The following is an 18,943-nucleotide window of genomic DNA, read 5'->3' as shown; positions in this document are numbered from 1 at the left end:
GAAAATGTAATGAGATGCAAAGGAAAGGTCAGAAAAGTATTTTAAGCAATCTGTGTCCAAAGGAGGTGACAGGAAAGATATCAACAACCAGACTGCAAATTTCAAAGCATGTTCACTTCAGTCATAGCTCCATATATATTATGGACTTATTTCAAAACACCTAAAAGTTCCCCACTCAAAAGACTTTAAGTACTTCATAGTTACGTCATTGGAAAACTAGAAGAAACTGGAGGGCTATAAGCATTTAGTGGTTGCTTGACTGTACTTTCTTTACTGTGGCTAGTTACGTTTGACATTGTTGTCATAGTGTTTTGTGATTAGCAGTGAAAAGATGTTTCTCAGTATTTGAATGACATAAGCTTTGGGGGGAATAAATTATTTGACATATCAAAAAATGTTTTCCTTGGTTTTGGCACAGTCGAGGCTTCGTGTTTACTTGAATGTTTCTGGAAAACAGTAATTCCATGGACAAACCTTGAGGTCCAAACCTTTTTTTTAATTGTGATGGAAGAGCACATATAGTGTCTTCTGGATGGGGGAACAAATATATTATACATAGCATAAGGTTTTAAAGAAACTGGCCACCTATTGGGCTCAAAACACGACGAGTGACAAATGACAACGGCGGACCAAAGTTCTTGCCACCCAGTGTGAAACCCAAACCCAAAGGATGTGACGGGGACAACGGCAACAAAAGCTGAACATGTTTCAGCTTTATTGTCCTGTGTTGCAAGCCCGCATGCGCACATCTACAGATTTGAACTTCCAATTCACATCGACAATTGTAGCCGCTTGCTTGGCCCAAGGAGGGCAAGCGATTGTCGGCTCATTGCACGTAAGTTGAGTTTTGAATGGAGCGGGAGCGACGTTGCCTCCCATGTGCCAAACTCTCAACGGCTCACGGGCAAAATGACATCAGAGCGTTGCTCACAGACTCTGCGTGCTCACGGCCCGCCCATGTTCCTGCCCAAATTGACGCCCACACAGTGAGGAACACACTAACTGTTCCAGCGTGGCTAGAACCAAACCAGCTTGAGTGTGACTTGACAATGGAGAAGAGGCTTGAGGATTACCACACCAGAATACCAAATCAGAAGTGAGGATATTTTATTGACATTTCATCTCCTCACTACACTTAATTTCTTTTCAGAAAGAAAATATTTTGCATTGCTTTTTACAATTACTTGACGTTTTGGATCACTTGAAAATAAACCGTGTCATATTTATGACACGGTTTATAAATGTGGTATAAAGATACGGTTTTAACAACCAGTTTTAGTTACTTTTGTCAGAAATGTTAGATGCACTTTATTGCTGTCGTCAGAACCAATGTGATGTTTTGTTTTTCTTCCAAGACATTGGAGAAAATGAGCAAAAAATAATTATGAAAATGAAAAGTTATAGTAGCTTAGTATATAGCCTCAAAATAACCTTCAACAACATACAAAAAAACCCTCATTTTGTATTAATTCATGACATGACTAATGATTATATAATACTTAGGGAGGCAAATGGATTATATTTTTTCAATGATTAATTCTGTGACTCCGTGCAGCTATTTGCTATTAATCATGTTTTTAGTTTATTTTCTAATCTGTTGAAACAAACAATACCTATTTAAATGGCAATTATCTCCATAGAAATATGTTATTAGCAGTCAAACCTCTCCGTCTTAGTGGGCTGCATTGTTCGCTGTGCTCAATAAGGCTTAGGAAACGAAGAAACAGCTGAGGGACACGGCGAATACACCCCCACAAATGTAATTTACTGAGAAGACACTGGTAAAAGAGCTGAAGTTGCAAAGCAGGCATTACATTACTTTGCATGTTCAGTGTCTCAGAAGTGTTTTCAAGGCAAATATTGAGCTTAAGGTTTTGGTTATGTGGTCTCTACATCCCTCCCCCAAGCAGCAGTGGATGGAAATCGGAAAAGAAGGTTCATAAGGATGAACCAGGCTTGTTGTTGGACAGTACATTAAGTTAATCACAAAAGGCTATTGCTAATAACAGCTCAATTTCATTGTGTATCTTTAAATAAAGTACACCATATTTATTCATTTAACTATTTCATATCAGCTTAGTTGTTATAGCAAAAATATGTTGAGTTATCAAAATTATTATTCCTAAAAATGTTAAAATGTCATAATTTGACAATAAAAAAGGATGTTTTGTTACACCCTTGTAGTGTTATGGTCCAGTGAGTGAACCAACTGAAGCAAATAATTTTATGAACTGATTCATTCATTTCTCAGTTCAGGTCGGCCACAAAATGTATGATTAAGATAAACCCAGTGAAGAGACACTGAAGGGTTTATATTAAAATAAGCAGCAAACAAAATATATTTTCATAAATATTCGCTAAATGCCTCTGATTTTTGTGGCAGCTTTAAAAGATGGTGGCGGTATTCATGAACCAAGCTTTATTTGTTACACATCTTGGCGCTGTGATTCTCCTCCTCACTGTCTTGACCACAGGAAAACATTATTGTGTCCCTTTTCTACACTGCCCCCTGTTGGTGAAGTGTATGATTGGCAATAGGCAACAAGGTTTAACATCTTATACTAAAGCAAAAAGCATTGATAATTAGGTGGATTGTAGTTAAATAAGGCCTCCAGTTATTTCGGATTTCATTTTGAACATTTTTTTGTCATGGAAATCTACTTAGAATTTCATGTAAAAGAAGAAGACTGAGAAGATGTCAATATACGAGCGGATACGGGGAAAAAACTCTGCCCCACACAAATCTATAGTTACTTTTTTTATTCATAACAAATTAACAACTAAATGTTGATATCTGAAAATGTTACATATTTGAACAGAGGGCCTCTGTGTTCATATTTTTCTTTATTGCAGCCAAAAGGTTCTTCCTTTGGTTCATGGCAAAATTAAACTGTGAAAAGTGATTTATTAGGAGGTTGTCCATGTGCACACATTTCTCCATCTCTGTTAGCTATGAGATTCCAGGGACACATTTTTATTCTTTATTATATTTAAACAAACTTTAAGTGAATCCTTTTTAAAGCTATTTTCAGAAGCCATGGGGCAGGGGAGAAAAACTTTTTGATAAAATCAAATTCGGTACAAACTGCATTTGCGCTCAAGGAGGAGACGCGGAAACCTTTTCGTAGGAATAAGCTGACAGTGATTGCATTTGTCTAAGTAGATAAATCATATATATATTGAACTTGTCCCTCAGTGTCACTGTTGCAACATGATTCAATTTGCCATTTTGTCATGGACCCAAAAGAAGCCGTGCTTACACATGAAATCTCTGAAGGTTACTCCACTTCAGCATTTGAACTATTTGCAAAGTCTTTTTTTTATTTTATTTGAAGCCTTCCTCCAAGTAAATCAGACTACAGAAGTGTATTGGTTATTTTTCCCGTCTACCCTTTCTGATGAGCTGCACTTCATGTTTTTGGAAGCCTGACCGCGCAAATGTTTCGAGAAAGTTTGCGCACAGTACCGGCCAAATTCATTGGCACCTCTGTCAAAGAAGCGTAAAATGCTTTATAAGAAATCCAGCTGTTATTGATTTGACTTTCACAGAGAAAAATCTTTAAAAAAAAAATCTTATCTTTAATTGAAGTCTGTGTGTTTAGTCTAGCCAAGTTGCTTGTCGACAAGCTACAGAGATAAAAAGATGAGTAACAGTTGTTGGTAAAAGGTGGGTTGTGCAAAGTATTAACTGGCATACTAGTAATTGTACCTAAATGGACTTTGAATTTGATCATGATATTTTGTGGTATTATTGCGATAACAATAAAAATGCTGATGAAAACATTATTGCTTCTCTTTTAGTAATGTGACTGCATGACAACATTCATGGCATGACAAACAAATGCTGCTTTTGAAAACCATTCTAGTTTAAAATACATATCTCCAGGACGACTTAAAGAAGAACTTTATATCACTAAACTGCACGCATGAAGCTGTATTAACCATATTTTACTGATATTTACTGATGCTTTTGTGAAGCAAACTGAAGAAAATGGCAAAAATAACATCTATGAGAATTCAGGGTGGACTTTTTTGTGTAACTGTTGGAAAAATTTTCAGAATAAATGAAATAATACTATATAAATATACTAAATATACACAGTGGAGCAGAACCATATCTTCTTTCTCAGTACACCTACAACTCATTATGAAGACATTCCTAATTTCAATGAGGGCACTCGGATGGGTGTGTATTGGGTGGGGTTGTTTGGTTGAAGTGTACCTGATGGAAGATCAATTGTATTTGAGTGCAGCAGTAGCACTTATGATGCTCTCTGCATCAGGTTGGGGGAGGTGGCTGGGGGTTGGGGGTGGAGGGGGTTATAAGGTCGGGGGAGGTTGGTGGGTGCCGTGTCTGACAAGAGGACAGAAGCGGCCAGAAAAAAAAAAAAGAGGCATTGATGAAAGACAAACCATTTGCGTGCCCACGACTGAAAGCTATATTTTACGGCTGCTATTCTCTCAAATTGCTTTTGTGTGTTGGGGTTGGCTTTTTAAATAATGCAATCTGTTAAAAGCTCTCTATAAATGCTATGTGTATGCAGTGTGGGAAGCTGGAATAGAACTGAGGGCTTTTTTTTTTTTTTTTGAGGAAAGAGGGTGATAATTTATGTTCCTCTAAAATGTGGCCACTTTTTTGTCACTTTTATTCAAAAGGGTTCAACATGTACACAATCCGTTTGAAGATGAGTGCAGACTCAGGCACCCTTTAGTCCCACATGTTTAATAAAAGTCATTGAGATGAGTCTGTGCTGTTAAAGAGCATTAAATGATGGCATTTAGCCTTTGTAACATTTGACATCTTTTTTTTTTTTTTTAGATACTTTTAAAACTTGCACTGCTGCTGGAGGAGCATTACTCACATCAGCAGTTTGAATGGTGGCAACAGTGCAGCTCCCTCACCTCCGCTAATCTGTCGTAATTAAAAAGCTGGAAGTGGCAGTTGTTAGCATGCTTACGCACTCTTTGGGGAGGTGTAAGCTCGTTGACCCCTCCTCACCATTGCGTTTGCTGCCTCCCATCGGAAAATCCTGCCATTTACCCTCTGGACATTGGTCGGACAGAATGATGAATCGGTTCTTCCGTATTGGCTTGTTGATCCGCAGCCACCCCGGCCTTTTTGCCCCCACCTGCACGGTGAATATTGGCATTTGCCACTCAAGCGACAGCACCCCCGTATCCCCCAACTGCTGATTAATCAGATCGAGTTCCAGCCTGTGGAATAATTAATGTTTAATATCGGGTCTTCTTTCTGTGGCCGATCAGCCTGGTCTGGCACACCTGAGGAGGGAGTCTTCACTCGGATCAATATTAATGTGATCTCAGCCTTAGCGCACTCCGGGGAAGGTGGCGAGATCGTACAGAGTTACCTCGTTGTTAATTATCTCTTTATTCATTAGTTGCTGCTTATTAAATCAAACAGGTCATTTATAGCAGCGGGACTGAGAAAGGCTGCATGTGTTTGCCTTTAATAATGACTCTGAAATATCACTGGGGCCTTTTTGCTGCCGGGTGCGTAATGTGACAGCTGCACGGCAGTGTTTAATTTAAGTCTCTACTTATGTAAGCAACATGACTCAAGGGGTTGCATTATTGGCTCATTAAATAACGGACTGATCAGTTTACCCCTTGGTTCATCTTTACATTGCAGGTCAGCAGTTTACACAGCCTCGTGATTTTTAAATGGAGATTTTAAATTGTGTCTGCCAGCTTTCTCTCTTGACTTAAGGTGAAGTTGAAGAGTTACGATCTCGTCCTCCTCCCTCTTTAGTCCGCCCACACTGTGCGCAGCAGACCTCCAGGATGATGCCGCCACCACCATGCTTAACAGTTGGTTTAGTGTTTTTAGGTTTTAAATCCTCCACTCAGTGGTACCAGGAACTGGGACTGAACAGCCATTGGTCAAGGTTCAGAAAAAGCTTATTGAAGCAATGCCACTGTGAATGAGTGTCATGATCAAAGTTAAAGGCCTTCCAATGAGACATTAGGATGTGTGTATTTTTGCTTTCATAGGCAACAGGAGTCTTGTTACTTCAAGGGTTGGGCAACAAATCCTTCCCTACCCCTTCTCCTAAAAGCCAAACTTTGAGAAACTACATAATTGGATGTACATACTATACTACCATTTAACTTTAATAGTAAGTAAAGTTTATTTATATAGTGCCTTTCACAGATAAAAATCAGAAAGTGCTCCACAAAGAGTAATCTTTTGATTGTCTGCACCTGCTGCCTCTCAAGGTCTCAAGCTTTCAGCTGCAGGGTAATATATTGCAAATGGATAGAAATTATTAACATGTTTTATTCTAAGGGGTGCATAGTTTTCATTCTTGTCATAATTTTGCAGAGAAACTTTTTACTCCACCTTTAGAGATGTTTGACCCTTCTCAGAAGAACTTTGTGTAGGCTTTCTAGAATTTATGTTTGAATTAAATGACTTGCTGCATTCACATGAGGTCATTTTTTTAATCCTGGTTTAGCACTTGAAGCATTTTAAAGCACCATGCACATTAAAACAGAACTTCCCTTCAGTATACACACTGTTAAACACAACAGAGGTACATTTTGTTTTAAAATCACCCTAGAGGCTTTCAATGTTATTCTAATATAATATATTGTAAAACACCTCATTTACAAATATATTTGTAGCTTATCTTAAAGGTACAAGTTGGGGAAAAATGGCAAATTTTCAGCTCTGTAATGGTACATTTTGTGCATGTTCATTTAATGTTGGCACTATATATTGTGCACATTTGAAGACACTAAGCCAAACAACACCATCCACATTTAATGCCAAGAGATGTACAAAGTTGTTTTTTTTGAGAAACTGTATTATTCACATAATAATCACCTGCAGCACAATTTTAGATACAGGACCATTCTGGTATCTGGCGGCACTGGCCATTAGGCTGGACAAAGACCCGCATTTGTTTTGCCACCACACAGTGGCATGGTAAGGGAAGTCAAAAAGAAAGGGGAAAAAAAAGAGTCTCCAAAACTCATTGTTGGAGAACTAGAGCAGGTAGCGGCATCGTTGGGTCACCTCCGGGTCTCCATAGAAACCATTAGACTGAGTCTACATGACACCTGGCTGTTTGGAAGATGCATCAGGGGAAAGCAAATGCAAATATAAACACGTGGAGATTGCTAAACTCTAGGACTTTAACTCTGACTGTGTACTTTTAGTCAGCAAGTGTGAAGCAAAGGATAAAGGTATAGAAAAAAAAAATCTTATGCCCGCTATTAAGCATGCGAGAGGAAATGTGATACTGTGAGCCTGTTTCTTCTTTGTAGGCAATGGGAACAATAGATAGTTTTTTTTTATTCTTCAAACTACCTGCAGACTTTATTCAAATCTGGCTTCTTTCACATACCATCTTATCATAGGACTGCAGTCAGTATCTGCCTTCGTTTCTGATTAGGTTCTTCCTAGAAGGTCCATTGGATCTTTTTGTCTAGTGCAAGTGCATTTTGGGATGTTTACCAATTGACTTTCTTGTTTCAAAAACCTCAGGATCTTGCTTTTGCCTGTTGGGTGTCGATGCCTAATAGAGAGTAAAATGAAAACCACATCTGTATGCAGATTTTGTTGTTTTGATGGTTCAATCAGTTGATCACTTTCTTAAGTTTAAACCCATATTTTAAATAATTTGCCTACTCTATGTTTTGTCTCTGGCTACTGTGATTCAAAATAGCAAATATTTGTGACTCTACCCTTTTCTGAAGAATTTATTAATGAGTTGGAAAAATAATAATTCAATCCCATATCCATGCCATCTTTAAGGTCCTGTTGTCAATTTCGGTCATTCATGTGGCTAAATTTTGTTTCTCTTTCAGGATCAGCGCTGAACACAAACAAACTGTGATCTCGCCCCGATGGAAGACAAAATATAGTTACCGAAACCCTGTTTATTGTAAACACTGGGGCTGAGGCTTTCCAAATGGCTTGCAGGTATGTTTGAATTGTGGATCCTACTTTTCATTTTGAAGCAATAAAATATTTAAGAGGCCGACAGAAGTCAGGGCTACGAGGTTGACCTTCAAAGCTAAAACTTTGCCCAGCTTTTACAGTATTTATATGGCTGGCCCCTCTTGCACGAGCAAGGATATAAAAATATTTAATTACTCAATTAACTGAGGTGCAATGTGACCCTGTAGAAAACAGGTGAGGGAACAGGGTGGACGTGACCAGATTCAGCAAAACAGAGCGCCTTGGAGACGGAAGCGAACATGTCTTTAGTATTATATGTGTAAGTGCCTCTGTGTAATGACATTTGAGTTGAGGGAGATGTAGGTAAATTTCCGTCATTATCCTGACACACTTCCACAAGGAGATAACGCCTCTGAATGACACTGATGGAGGAAAAATGGATGGATACTAATGGATTCCTAAATGGTTGAGAGTGCTGTATTGTTTTTGGTTCTTTTTGTGCATCAGGAGGAGGGTAGGAGCTGGGGGAGGCATGCTGGGGGGGGGGACCCTCCTTTAGCTCTGTCACAATTTCTAACCTTGATGTTATGGATTTATGGGGGAAGAGAACATTCAAATCCCAGATGGAGGCTCTAATGTGGCCAGATTCACTTCATTATCGATTGTTCCTCTTTTAACCTCACCAAAAAACGTTCAAAGGAGCAAGCGATGAGAAGAGGATTACCGTCAGCGGGCTGAAATGAAACTTTGATTTTAGCATTTTGCAATTCCTTAAAGCTCGAAGCTACTTTGAAAGGGAAATCTTGAATTTACATTTCACATCGCTCCGCTAACGCACGCTAAAACCGGCCTCTCTGTTGGGTATGAGTTTCCCTGAAAATGATTTTCTTTGAAAACTTGCCCGTCTGGTGTTATTTTATGGCCACTTCAGCTCTGTACCTAAGTGGGGAAATAGGAGCTCTAAATACATGTGTCCTAAGTCAAATGTGTTTTCCTCTAAAAACATTTCAAACAGTTAAACAATTTTAAAATTCAAGTGAAAATAAGTGGATGTAGTTGCACTGAATCATCAATGGGTTAAATTAAGTACACGACAAAGCAGCAAGCAGTATGTATAGAACATATTGTGTTAAATTAATTCTAGCCTAGTATTTATCTGCTTTGCCTCGTGCTGTGGATATTTTCTTTTTTCCAGAAATGCCTAATATTTTGCTGTAGCAGTTATGAAATTGTGCAATTCTACAAACTCATTGGTCTCCAAGCTGGCAAGACCTGATATTTCTCCTCCAAGGGGAAAAAAGTTATTCTCTAGCAGACATTGATTAATTATCTTATGGGGGATTTGAAGGTCCATATAAAAAAATGTGAGCATATTTTTCACATTTTTATGAATGTGAAAAATAGGCTTAAAAAATCTTGCAGTCATCAGTTGCGCTTTATTTCTTTATTTCTTATTTATTTTTTTACCAATAGACCTTCGTGCTGACTGGAAAGAAAGTGTGTCGAAGGAAAAGTTTTAAACTTTACGATGATAATGATTAGTTATATTATTAATGTCTCCTTTAAAATCAGATGTTACGTTTTAAAGATTAAAATAACTACATAAGAGCAGCACATTTGTAATTCCACCAAACTTGGATTCAGTGTCCACAAAATCAAATTAATCCATGATTTGGAGCTTTGTTGTAATGCGACTTAACATCTGAGGTTATATTTCACCATAAAGAAATCATATCTAATAATTTTGTTGAAATATTTAATATTTAAGTCTTAATTTTGTTGATGGAAAATCAAGTAAAGTTAGATCTGAAATGTTTTTTGCCATTAGTTAATTTTTAGAGGTTTCTACTTGCTGAATAAGTTTGAAAATGAACTGCACGTCTGTTTAAAAACTTAATTCATCCTAAGCTGAAACCTGTCATCGGTACAGTTACACAAGACAAGCAATGATACAGACATAAGGATTGGATCAGCACATAGAAACGTCCACCGGTTTAGAGGTCATAGTTCATTTCATGTTTGCTGCAATTAAATTTAATTGAATTTAACTGAAACAGACCAAATTTAAATTCAGTACATTGGCCCTGGGTAAATTGTGTTTAGGTTGCACTAAGAGCAGCCGTTTTAATGCCCTCATCACCCCCTTTGGTCCCAGCCCAAGTTGTTGGGGGTTGTATGTATTAAAGGTTTAATATGCTGATAGACGTATATATTATATATATTTTAGAGGTGTGCCGATCGATCATAATCGGCCGATTTCCGTGAAAAAGTGTATGATCGGTGATCGCCGATCAGGGTCTCTTGTTGCCGATCACGCAAACCGATCACCTGCATCTCGTTTTGCAGCCTGCCTGTGCAGCTGGTCTCCTCTTTCCTTCACTGCACAAACACGCATCAACAAATCCTAAACGATGTGTAACTAAAACGTACTGAGTGATTGGGGAAGTTTAGGTGTTGCGGCGGAAAATTGAAGCATGTGGGGTGAAGCACGTCAAAATGCATCAACACGACGAATCTAATATGGCATTAAAACAATGTCATACTTGACGGAGTTTGGCTACATCGAGGCTCACTGCAGTAAAAAGACATATGAAGCGATCAGACAGCAGGTAAAGCAGCGCACCGCTACAAACACTCACCCGGATTAGCATGACGGTCAGAAAGCTAAACAAATAACCCGCAAAATTATTTAAGTCTTCGAGCTGCGATGTAAGACGCTGGTTCTGCTCTCGCTGTTGAACCGCTGCTACGCTACAGGTAGTAATATTTCACAGACGGAGAGCCGCTTCTGCTCCACGTGATAGTGACTCTCACACCGAACCTCTGTTTGAAGCTGCATTATCTAACTTGAAAAAATACATTTTACATACGTATTAAAACTTTTGCTGTCCTCACATGAGACAAATAAAAATAAAAAATAATCGACCTCCTCTGCCTCCTCCCTGTTCTGCATAATTACTCCGCTCAGTCAGAAACAGCCACTCAGAACTAGCAGTAATCAGCTAGCCACCATGCTATCAGKAAGTTTTCATTCAGTAACTCTGGATTGTTTATTGTAATGGATCCTGTATTTGCCTTTGAATGTTAAGTTTTATACTTGAATTTCTTTGGCAATGTTGAGAGGTTTTATTTTGACTTTTTGCATTATTTAGCCTCTTCAGAGCCTTCATATGTTTTTAGTCTGTTAAAGATAGTATTACTGATAGCAGTACAATTTGTACAATGCCCGTTTTGTTTTTTTCTTGGAAAAAGTTATTAAAAGCAAGTTTTTGGCTAAATTAAGGTGAATTCATGGTTCCTTTTCCACATAATGTAACCGGTAGTGCTTATGATAAAAAAAAAAAATTATGTGATCGGTATCGGTGATCGGCCCTCATGGGTGATCGGAATCGGAATTGGCAGGAAAAAACCTGATCGGCACATCTCTAATATATATATATATAATGAATAAGCATAATTAGGGCTGAAACGATTCCTCGAGTGATTCGAGTACCTCGATTATTAAAATTCCTCGAGGAAAATTGACCTGCCTCGAAGCTTCGTTAATTTATGTTTTATCATTTAGCGCACTGTGTTTCAGCCGGAACATTATTTGCATTGCGCAGAGCTCTGACTTCCGCCTCTGAGTTGTTGACGGAAGCTACGTGTTAGCGGCATAACGTCCAATCTTCAAGTTCGGCCCGCGGGGACTTTACTGATTGGTGATAATTCCGGGTTTTCATCGTTTTTGTTGGACCAATAAACATCCTTAAAATGACCGGCGCGATGCCGGGAGTTCGGCAGCCTTTCTGCTCCGGAGCTGCTGGTTGAACGGCGGGAAGAAGCTGAGAAGGATTTATACAGGTGAGCGGAGAGACTGAACACGGCGGGCGGCTGAGGGTTGATGCTTACAGGGTAAGTGCAGCTTTACGGACGAACCGCACAATAAACTTATATCATCCCGGTCTGAACAAACGGGAGGCGGAACATGGYTGGTAGATGAGTTTCTGAACGGAGGAGCTGTAAATATCCCGCATTGCTCCCCCGGTCTACAAAAAAGTAACTGGTAGGGAAGCACAAATGTGGAAAAAATAGACTGATGTTGATRTCCGATAGTAACAMTGGTGTTATGGAAGATTTACCAATATTTTATTTCATAATTGTTTTTATCCGATTACTCGATTAATCGTAAGAAAAATCTATAGATTACTCGATTACTAAAATAATCGTTTATAACAGCCCTAAGCATAATATTTGAAGTCTTTATTCATTGCACTATGTTCACCATCAAATATATTTTATTTTGTAACTTTCACCATAATAATGTAAGGTTGCAGATATTGTCAGTTTTGAGAAGGTTAAATTTGTGACAAGATTGTATTAAAAACAAAATTAGAATCTGCGTGAAAGAAAGGTTTAGTGATTTTATTCCACAGTAAAAACTGACTTTTAGAGCAATATTGTGTGGGCAGATGTAGCAAAAAATGATTTCCTCAGTGCAATTGTCCAGCACAGATCTAGAGCACATTTACCTGTTTCTGAATGGCACAAGCAAAACTTGCAGCTGCTGCAGACAGACAAACAAAAGCCTCTTCTCCATTGCCAGTTCTCACACTAGCCTCTTAATGTCTGGTTCGTTCCAGCAACATTAGGTGTGTCTCATTCAGACACAAAGCGAGGAATCTTTAAGGGGATCCCACGACAGATTCATAAACAGGAATAGATTTAAAACTTCAACGACTGCATCTCGATGGAAACGTGCACAAGAAGACAGAACATTCAATAAAAATGACATTCTGTTGACACATTCTGACCTTTTCTCGAAAGATCACACAATGTTGCACTTCTCACAACTGCCAATGCGCAACATTGACGATGGCAGATAAATGTAAGTTCATGCAAAAGAAGTAATTATCAAATTCTAGAAGCAAACCATATGGAGACTCGGTATGCAGCCTCCTCACTGTTAGATTTGGAAGGCTCTCTTGCCTAAACCAATTTGTTTGGGGGGGGGAATAATGCCAGACAGCTGCGCAATTACACCTCAGCACAAAGCTAAGCCAATCTACTAAAGACAGTAATGGCTCGCCTTGATACGTCTGCATCTGCCTGAACCGAATCCACATACTGAATTGTCAACATAATGTCACACTCGCATCTCAGGCTGCGCGTCAAAGCAGGGATTTATTTATTTTGTTCTTTTTTTTTTTTTTTTGCGTTTTTTATTCCCCCACCCTTCTCCGGTGCTTGTTACTCGATAATGAAAGCGAGATGATGGCAGCGAAATGCGCCCATATTAATCTCTCAGCATTTTCTACCATGACAGCACAATTTTCGGTGCCTCCTCGAACAATCAGCCGCCTCAGTGTATGTGTCCCTCAGAGCAGATGCAGACTGCGCTCAAATCTCCCAGATCCAATTTGGATATAATGTTTAACGTCTGTCATTGTGAAAAGGCGAGAGAGAAATGGAGCGAGAGAGAAAGAGAGAGAACACGGGTGAAGCAAACTTTGGAAAACATTTATTATGTCTGGTATTTTTATATAGTTTGCAGGAGAGCTTATTTTTGCTATCGAGTACTAAACAGAGGATGTGAGTAAACTACTAATGTTCTGCTTAATTCTGCAGTCTTTCACGCAGTAGTAAAGAAAAATAAATAAATGACTGAATTTGGTTTCTGCATCTCTCTGTACAAAGCTATTAGCGGAGGATTTAAGATCTTACTGATTATTTTCTGCCTTATCATTTGGATCCTCAGCAGATTGTTGTATGCTGAAGGATTTATCTCTTCTCTCCTTGGAAGGCTTATTTTCTCTGAATTTTCATGGCTCTTTTAATTGGTCAAATGCACACAGTACATTTGTGCATTGTCTAAGATAAAACCAAAACCTGTTATTTTCTGTAGAACAGAAGGTCCCAAACAGGAGACCTTTTTTATGTACAGGCACAGGGTCACATTTGTAAAAGATGTCATAAAAAGATCAGACACAGGTTGTATAAGGGCAAAAAAAAAAAATCGGATTTGGATCAATCCCTGCTGCAGTACAGCCTTAAAGTGTCTCCAAAATGTCTTGTCTCAATAAACACAACAGAAACCGAAATAAACATTGTTAGGGTTTTGTTGTATATTGTCATAGTTAAAGGTGATGGTTGGCATAATGTTCTGAAACTGGTTGGTTCTTTGTACTGATGGATGCAACACAAAAATAGCATCTTAAGTTAAAGTTTCGCCAGGCGGAGTCAGACGTGGCTACGTAAACCTCGTAAAGTTGTTACTTTATTGGGTCTTTGATGTCCCTTTAGGATGCCTCAACAATTATGCCACACATTGGTCCATTTCTAAAATGTGAACATTTATTGAGACAAGAATAAAACATTGCAATAAAAAGTGTTGCTTAAAACATTGCTTACGGTTCGACTCGACCCATGAATTGTTGTAAACTGGACATAAACGAGGCCCTTTTTTTTTTTTTTTTCTTACGCTGACCTTTCTCTGTAGCAATGAAAAGTGCAACAAGCAACGGAGGCATTTTATGACTGTACAGGCATAAAGTGACAGTGATGCCTTGTACTGAGTAATAGCTGGGTCACAATGTCTCCTTTAAAGACAGTGGAATTATAATCTATTTATATCTCCTCCTCTTTACCTAAAGTTTCTGAAAAATGAAGGCGACCAAAAAGGGGAAGAGGAGTTCTGACGCACTTCATGTCTTACTCAGAGCCTTACAATTTAGAAGTTTAAAAGAGATTGGAAATATCAGGGGGGATTTTTCCGGTAAAAACCGCTCTCATAGACAAAAAGTTGTTTGTTCCCCCCCTCAATAGGCTCATACTTCCTCTTCTTTTTTCCTGTTTAGCTTCGTCTCCCTCTCCCACACCCCGTTCCCGGGGACCGTTTTCTGATAGGAAACATTACCGCCATTACAGATCGCTGGATACCGCTCGCTGGATGTCAAAAGAATCAGACCGATCGCCTGGCACGACAGAAGAGTTGCACCGTGGCAGAGAGGACAGTCAAATGGCAGAAAATAATAGGGTGCTTGCCGGGCCTGACAGATAACTTCGAGGAAGCCACACAATAGGCGCGCAACATGGCTGAGCTTTACAATAGAACAAGCAGGAAATGGCTTTGCATTTCAGCCATCTTCCCATTTCAGCTGACATCCCAGATAGCGCATGTCACGTTGCTGGGGGGGAAGAAAAAAAAAAAATATCTATGTAAAGCCAGTGTGAATGACAGCTGCAGGCAGTCGGCAAGCGAAAACTCTTTGTTTCAACGCAACCGGCAAAACACGCAGCAAACCTGGCGGTTATTTTTGGTTGCCTTCATTAAAAGGCAATTCCCTGATTTATGCTCAGTTAGCTTTTAATTAGAAATCAATCTAATTTGAATAAAAACATTGATCCTCATTCAAAATAAACCATTTGTCTGCAATTACAAATCCCATTAAAGCATAATTAGACTTTCACACAGAGACATAAAAAAGTGTATCAAGATAAAACTGAGCATTTCAGTCTTATTGTGGAGTTTATTTCCACTTCATTGTACTTTAGTCGTCCTCCTCTGCGTAGGAACCCTAATGGTGAAATGTAATTGGAGCTTAAGTGTATTGATTAGTGGACCGGCAGATGTACTTTAGTTTTTTTTTGTTTTCTTTTTAAATATACATATATATTTATATAACTGCGGACCGAGACCCAGCAAAAGACACTTGCTTTGAGCGGAGGATGTGTGGTTTTCAAAATTGCGAAAAATTTTCAGCATTAAATTTAAATCAAATGGATGCAAAAGAGCGATCTGAATGTGGCACATGTTCATCGGCAGCACTCAGGCAAACAATCAGTGTCATTTCACATCCCGTGGACAACAGGATGTTTGTCGATCCAGCTGTAACAAAGTACTCCATTTCTCTCTAACCCAAAGAAATGACGACATAGGACCAGGAAGTTTCTCACGATTAGGAGCCAATTAGTGTCCTTGTCATGATAATGTTCACAGAATTTCTCTCCCTCATTTGCAATACTTTGGAGAAAAAAAGCAGTTTGCAAAATTTAAAAAAAAAAAAACTTTCCATTCCTAAATATGCTTTTCTTTAATTCAAGTGTTCTAATGTTTTACAGTGAAGTGTTTATACTAAATTCAGTTGTTCACATTTTTGTCAAGTCGCAACCGTATTTCATTCATTGTCAATGTATTTGATATACTGTAAGATTATTCAATTTCCACTGTAATTCAGATTGAACTGCCCAACATGCAAACCAGCATATATATATGTAAACAAACCAATCAACAAATCAAAACACAAATAATAGAAAAGGCTGAACAATACTAGCTATGCAAGTCTTTTCTTCGGATTGAACACAAAATTGACCTTATGCTTCACACGGCTAGAGAAAATGCTCATAATAGTGATTTTATTTAACAATTTAAATCGCTTCTCTTACAATTTGATTGTTGCAAAAAGCCTGGGCAGTTTCAAATTTCGCCATTAATCCTAATTTGCTGTGGAACTTTAGTAATAATTTCACCTGAGAGTCATTCTGTTGTTAAAAGCTGGTACATGACTGAAAAATAACGTCTGATAATTACAGTCAACTCTACTAAGAAGGGATTTCTTATGTAGTAATCAATTTTGTGGCAAAGCATATCCAATGAACCATCGTCATTTTTGTGCACGTTTCTGTCTTGCTTCCAAACATTTAGTCCAAAAAAATACTTAACACGATAAAGTATTGTGCTGATTAATAAAGGCAATCGTTTAAAGCTCTAATAGCGAAACGGTTTTCATCTGGTGACAACCGCCAGTTGTTTTCAGAGTGTGAAATTGATCACACTGTACTGCGCCTTCCATCTATAAAGCTTCTTTGCAGTGCAGGAGCTGCAGCAGTGTGTGCTGTGCAGTAAAAACCCACGGGACTCTGCCGAGTGTGTGGGCGTTGGCGTTCCCCTTTCCGCCTTTTATTAGAAAAAGAATCGCCCGGCTAGCACCGTTTAACCTTGAGCTGCTGCTCTGCAGGGATGTATCACCTTTGCGGCCTTTTTTTTTTTTTTTTTTTGGTCACTTAAATCAATCAAAGTGTCCTTCGCAGTTTGAGGGTGAATCAGCAGTTTTGGGAGCTTGATTGATTTTTATCTTGATTTCATAAAACATTTAGACAAACCAATTAAAGAGGCGGCCGACTGCAAGCCAACAGCACTTAATCCATCATTCTGTCGGGGGGGATAAAATCAGATTGACGTTAATGCAGTCGACGTGTTGACGCGTTTGCAGTATGCTAAAATAAAGCGCGAGTTAATTAGAGCAACCTGAAAGAATGAGCCGCGGTCGGCGTGAAGCTGGTTTGTTTGTTTTTGACAAAATGCTCGGGATATCGGAGGAGCCGGAGGTGTAAATGTTTAACGATGCTAGTTTATGACGCTCAACCACCTCATCCCTCACGAACGCATTTCCAGTGTGCTCCACCTCACAGCGCCGCCGATCCCTGGTGTGCAGTCCCAATACTGGAATAATACAGATGTCTACCTCATGTTTCCCTGAAGGACCAGCACTTCCCAGGCCGCTACCAACCCAACCGCATGTGAAATACAACGCGGCCATTATCATGAAGCGGCTCTCCCCCAGAGCTGACGGCGAACTCCCACAGAGCTCTTTCTCTTTTTGTTTTAAGGCAGCCTTCTTAATTACTTGCTGTCCCATTCGGGTTGTAAATGGCTCTTTATTGCGAGTCCGTAATCAGAATAAATCCTCGAGCCTGTTCACTGGCCCACTGTCGTCCCCTCCATTGATTTACAAATGACCCATGTATTATTAATCCAATGTTTTCCCCATTTTTACCTCATTATAAGCCCTATCTGCAAACAAAGGGCACCTCGCTGCTGTGTTATCTCACACAGCAGAGTTTCTGCAGGATCCTCGCTAAGGTTTGCTTTTTTTCCCCAATATGATATGGTCTTGGTGTTGATAACAAGAAAAATAGTGGACAAAGGGGCAGCGATAGCTACGGATTCCTCTGCAGCCTATCGTTTTTATCTGTTTGTTCCATTATGCATTTCCTCCTTTGTCCTTTCATAAAGGCAAAAGTACACAATGGAATGGCATTCAAGTCGGAAATTATAACTGTTTTGGTGACAATTTTTTTTTCTTTTAAAGAAATCTTATCGTAAATAAAAACCTAAGAGACCTCGGCTGATTTGATTAAAGGTATACGACTGAGTCTGAAAGTTTGGCAATATTTTATGAGACTTTTGGAATATTATATCTAGATTTCTTGACTTTTTAAAATCTTTTTTGTTTGTTTGTTTTTTGTATCCGCACTGTCCTGGTCAAGCAAGTTCTGAAATTTAGTGGGAAAGAGAGGAGATGCATCCTAGAACAGGGTTCATGAAAATCATCATAACTCATCATTACTGAAGAGCAAAAAACCCCAAAAAACTTCCCAGTTAATTTAATGGGATTTTTTGAACAGAGAAAAATGCCATGTACTGTATGTACAGGAAGAATAAGGCAACGCTATGAAACGAGCCACCTCTCACTTTGTGCACATGTAAAACGCACAGTCTAAAAACTTGCTAACCCTTTTTGGAAACTTGAATAACTATCACGCTGGTTTTAAAAAAGAAGAATTGTATGCTGCTTCAGATGTCGGTGTCAATAAACATGTTTCTGTTTTGGACGGTTGAGATTTCATAGCCCGACTCACCGATGGCCTACATTTCTCAAGACAAATTCCTTAATTTCACACAGTCAAAGTGGATGTTAGGAAGTTTGTGGCCTGTCACATGGTACGCGTCCACGCGACCAGTTGCGCTGACTGTCGCAACTGAGTGTGCATACGTGGTCAGTACATTTGCGGGGACGTGTCTGGCGGTCCTCCGCTTTGTGTCCAAACCTACAGCAACCGTGTGACGGGACCGAAACTTCAGAGGAAGGTTTTCATCACCTTGCTGAATCCGTAGCACCAAGATTTAAGCTTTCCAACCTGACATAGTGTATTTCAATCGTCACGTTTACTTAATAGTTTTTAAAAGAAGACGGG

General features: G+C 39.1%; 1 long non-coding RNA gene across 2 annotated transcripts in view; it reads left to right on the top strand.

Annotated features, from left to right (window-relative positions):
- Window positions 1-18,943, top strand: part of LOC103480665 (uncharacterized) — a 90,603-nt gene that overhangs the window by 24,096 nt on the left and 47,564 nt on the right. For both annotated transcript variants that reach the window (XR_536139.2, XR_536138.2), the window contains exon 3: window positions 7,834-7,948. This is a non-coding gene — a long non-coding RNA (uncharacterized LOC103480665). The remainder of the gene's footprint in view (window positions 1-7,833; window positions 7,949-18,943) is intronic.

Source organism: Poecilia reticulata, linkage group LG18 (genome assembly GCF_000633615.1).
Source record: "Poecilia reticulata strain Guanapo linkage group LG18, Guppy_female_1.0+MT, whole genome shotgun sequence".
Taxonomy (NCBI): domain Eukaryota; kingdom Metazoa; phylum Chordata; class Actinopteri; order Cyprinodontiformes; family Poeciliidae; genus Poecilia; species Poecilia reticulata.
The sequence above is the reverse complement of the archived record's forward strand: the minus strand, read 5'-3'. Positions and strand labels throughout refer to the sequence as shown.